Consider the following 4993-nt stretch of genomic DNA (forward strand, 5'->3'; position numbering starts at 1 on the left):
TGTATCCTGGTCCCTCTTATGCCCCATTCCAGGCTCCACTGAGAGCATCTACACATCTATCCCTTTGGTGCCAGGGTTCAGGGTGATCAAACAGCTGAACTTTGGGACTTCTGTATTCCATAAATTTAGGAAAGGAATACAGGTGTCAGGAACCACAGATGAATGAGTGAGAGAATGAATAGAAGTAGAGGAAAGAAGGAGGGAGAGAGAGAGGAAGCTTAGAAATGATCTGCCATGTTCATCAAAAATTTTGCTCCTGAAGCCCCATCTAAGACTCTGAATCTAAATTTCAGAAGTTGGTGGGGAGGGGGAGGGCCCACAGAAATCTTCCATTTATTTAACCTGCATGTCAGGCAATATTTTTAAATTTGAGAAGACTACTGGCATCAATAACGCAGGCCCTTAAATCTACTTACTCTTTCTATGACTTTCAGTGACTTTGCTTTTACTATGTGAAGGTTGGGGCGTGTCCTAAAAGGATCCCAAATTTCTTTTCTCCCTAATTGTTCCTTAACCAATTTATTCGTCTCTGTGTGCATTTCTTGGAGATGCATAGCAGCGATTTCAATTTATGAATGAAGGAGTTCAGGATTTGACTCCTTAGAGCCCCAAGAAAATATCGTCTGAGTATTTAAAATAAACAATAGTTGTCACTTAACCATGATGCTGATGTGCCAGGCGCTATTCCAGTCATTTTACATGTCTTACCTAATATAATCCTTCCAACAAGCCCCATGAAACAAGTATCCTCACTTTACAGATGATGAAACTGAGGCAGCAAGATGTAAAATAATCCACTCAAGGTAATGAATGGAGGAGCAGGGATTTCAATCTAGTTAAATTTGCTCCAGAGTTTCAGCCACTATTTAATACTGGCTCAGTAAATATCAATTTCATCAGAGCAAAACAGACATTTTAAAATTCACTTATTGGTCATAAATAAATCAACCAATAAAAATGGAGCACAATCAACAAATACAGATTTATAACCACGAAAATGATCTCTTCTTAATTTGGCCTTCCGAAATCTGCCTTGACTGTCTCTGCGCTCACGGCTAAACAGCATGTAAACAAAAGTCTTGCACTCAGGGAGTGCCCGTGAGCTCCCAGGCCACTCGCCCCGGCTGTTTCCCAGTCAGCTCCGCCCGTTCTCAGTGGGCAGGTTTCCTCTGGGGAGCTGCATCTCCTCTCCCATCTTTACAGGGAGCTTCCTCCTGGAGAAGCTTAAAGCAAACCTGCTCTTCCTGCCGTAACCTTCTCTGCAATACACCCGTTAAGGATTCAACCTGGGTTAAATGTCGTGGATTCCTTTAAACAAGAATTTAAATCAAACTGAGGTTTTTTTCCACACACCTTACGTAATTATGAGCAAAAATATGTCATGGGGTCAGAACAGGCATAAATAAGAAAATAGGCATATCTGTATATATATAATGGAACACTACTCAGCAATAAAAAAGAATGAAATAATTCCATTTGCAGCAGCATGGATGGACCTAGAGATGATCATACTAAGTGAGATAAGTCAGAGGGAGAAAGACAAATACCACATGCTACCGCTTACAGGTGGAATCTAAAAAATGATACAAATGAACTCATTTACAAAACAGAAATAGACTCACAGACATAGAAAACAGACTTATGGTTACCAAAGGGGAAAGATGGGGGAGGGATAAATTAGGGGTTTGGGACTGACGTACACACACCACTAGATATAAAACAGATAACCGGCCTTGCAGACGCCACTACCCTGGAACCTCCCGCACTGCTCAGCCGTGGTCAACCCCACCGTGTTCTTCGACATCGCCATCGAGGGCGAGCCCTTGGGTCGCATCTCCTTCGAGCTGTTTGCAGGCAAAGTTCCAAAGACAGCAGAAAACTTTCGTGCTCTGAGCACTGGGGAGAAAGGCTTTGGTTATAAAGGGTCCTGCTTTCACAGAATAATTCCGCGATTTATGTGCCAGGGTGGTGACTTCACACGCCATAATGGCACTGGTGGCAAGTCCATCTATGGGGAGAAATTTGATGATGAGCATTTCCTCCTGAAGCATGCGGGTCCTGGCATCTTGTCCACGGCAAATGCTGGCCCCAACACACACGGGTCCCAGTTTTTCATCTGCACTGCCAAGACTGAGTGATTGGATGGCCAGCATGTGGTCTTTGGGCAAGGTGAAAGAGGGCATGAATATTGTGGAAGCCATGGAGCGCTTTGGGTCCAAGAGTGGCAAGACCAGCAAGAAGAGCACCGTTGCTGACTGTGGACAAATCTAATAAATTTGACTTGTGTTCTATCTTAACCACCAGACCATTCCTTCTGTAGCTCTCAGGAGGGCACCCCTTCACCCCCATCTGCTTGAAATATCCTATAATCTTTGTGCTCTCCCGGCAGGTCTTCGGGTTCTACATTGTCCTTATCTCCCTCCAAGTTTAGCTGAATTGCAAAGTTAAGTCATGATTATGAAATAAAAACTAAACAACAAAATTAAATAAATAAAATAAAATAAAATAGATAACCAACAAGGGCCTACTGTACTATACTCAATATTTTGTAATAACCTATAATAGAAAAGACTATGAAAAAGAATAGATTGTACATATATATAAAATATATAAAATTATATATAGAATTCAATTTTTTATATATATATATAAAACTGAATCACTTTGCTGTACACCTGAAACTAACACAGCATTGTAAATCAAGTACACTTCAATAAAAAAAGACAAAAAATAAAAATAAAGACATGTACGACCTATTAAAAAAAAGAAAGAAAAAAGAAAACAGGCATATCGATTGAGCGGTGTGACTGAAAGTTTCAGGCATCCAAGGGCTCCCTGGGTACGTCTGGCACATTCAACATAGGTGTCAACAAAAGAAAAGTAGGACGTGGCCCCTGCCTGTGATGGCACCTAACACAGGTAGGCAAACAACAGCAGGTATTGTAACAGGACAAAAGTAGATAATATATGCTAAGGAGCTAGATTGAATATTCCCCTAAACAGATGGGGGGAATGTGGGCTGGAGGACTGAGTGTTGGGTGATTCACACATAACTGCTTGAAAAAACACGCCTAGCGGGGCCGATGAACGAGCAAGTGTCAGTACATAGTGAGATCTCTATTGGTTTTACCCATCCCAGTCTTATCCAACATTTTTATAAATGATCTGGAAAAGAAGAGAGATGGTATAATTGATCAAATCTGTGTTGTCATGAAACTAGGAATGAAGGCAAATACACTGCAGAACAGAATCAAAATTCTAAAGGCACGAGGTGTTTCTCCAATCCGCCAGCACAGTCAGGGTTGTGATGTGTCCAGGTGAAGGGGGGGATGTTCTCATCATGCCCAGGGCTGGGCTCACCACACCTGCGGTGGTCCTTCTAAGCAACACATCCAAATGGGAATCTTAAGATACAATGATTCTAGGAAGTGACCAGGATAATGTGACTTGACACCAGTGTAAACAAGGGGAGATATGCAATCCAGTATAGGGAATATCGCCTATGATCTCATGATAGCCATTTCCATACATTTAAAAGAATATATATGATATGAAATAGGACTTCAGTTTCTTCTGTGCCATTCCGCAAGGCTGAACTAAGACAAGATAGATTTTTGACTTTAAAATATAAGCTGTACAAGGGAAAGAAAAAGAATGTTTATGTAGTACCTAACCAGAGCCCAAAACTGTGCTTCAAATTTCCTATCACGCTCCCCAAAATCAAATAAAATAAGTAGTATTATCCCATTTTATATATTGTTCTGCGTATCTATTGCTGAATAAACTACTGCAAAACTTGGTAGTTTAAACCAACTTATTATTCTTGTATCTCATCATTCTGTGGCTCATAAATTAGAACAAGGCAGAGCAAGGAGAGCTAATCTCCGTTCCATGATGTCTGGGGCCTCAGCGGGAGTGTCTTGAATGGCTGGGGGCTGTTCAGGCATCTCTCTCTGTCCCCCCGTCCAGCCCCTTCACGAGGGGGCAGGGGGGCTTCCTCGCAACACGGTGGCCTCAGGACAGGTGACTCTCTGCAAAGCGCTTGGGGCTCCAGGAGATGAGGCAGGTGCTGCCACTCCTCTCAGGGCTGGGCCTGGACCAGCAGAGCATCCACTGGCCGGGCCGTCCTAAGGTCAGCCCACATTCAGAGAGAGGAAATGGGAGGAGCTTCAGAAGGATGGGTGGCGTCTACAGTCGATACACAGGTGAAGAGGCACAGGATGGTGGGAAGCGGCGGACCCAGGACTCAAACCGGATCTGACCAGTTATCACGCCCTGGCGACCACTCAGGACCACGTCTGTGCTCATGGATTCAAGGACGTCCTGCAAGGTGACCTCTAACGCCATGTACTTTCAGCCTCAGAGTCTCTTCCAAGCTCCAGACCTTCATCTCCAAACGTGAACTGCACGTATCTATTCAAAATGTGTGGGAGCAGACGTGAATTCTGAACTCATCGCGGGTCCCCTCTCCATCCCAAACCAGCAGCCCCTAACACCCCCCCAGTCTCGCTGGCTCAGCACGTCATGGGCACTCTGTCCCTGCTCTCACTCGTTCCCTGGGTCCCCTGTCAGTCCCCAAGGCCGTGGATTTGCGTGCGCCACAGGCTGCTCGAGGGTCTGGTCCACCTGCCTCGCCAGCCTCCCTCCCCGGCCCTCTCCTAACTCTCGCCCCGCCCCAGCCCCTGCTGCTCCAACGACAGCCCCTGCCCTGTCCCCCCCGCCCCCACCCCTGCCAGGTCTCTGCCCAGCCACCATCTCCTCAGAGAGACCACCCACCAAGAAGAGCATCTCCCATTAGCCCTGCCCTCCGCCAAGCTTGCTTCATTCTCCTCCACTCGATTTATCGTTTCCTGATACGGCAGTAGCTGTTTATTTGCTTATTTACTTACTGCCCCTGTCTCTCGCTGGAACAGTGCTGTTCGGTAGAAATACAACACGGGCCACATACATTTTACATTTTATAGTCGCCATACATCAAAAGGCAGAAAGAGGC

The 4993-nt window shown here is 45.0% G+C and overlaps 1 pseudogene across 1 annotated transcript; it reads left to right on the forward strand.

Annotated features, from left to right (window-relative positions):
* Positions 1-414: 414 nt before the first annotated feature.
* On the forward strand, positions 415-4467 carry LOC309607736 (peptidyl-prolyl cis-trans isomerase A pseudogene; annotated as a pseudogene). Its single transcript has one exon. The product of its transcript is annotated as a peptidyl-prolyl cis-trans isomerase A pseudogene (transcript).
* The last annotated feature ends 526 nt before the right edge of the window (positions 4468-4993 follow it).

Source organism: Balaenoptera borealis (genome assembly GCF_965194805.1).
Source record: "Balaenoptera borealis genome assembly, chromosome: 12".
NCBI lineage: Eukaryota > Metazoa > Chordata > Mammalia > Artiodactyla > Balaenopteridae > Balaenoptera > Balaenoptera borealis.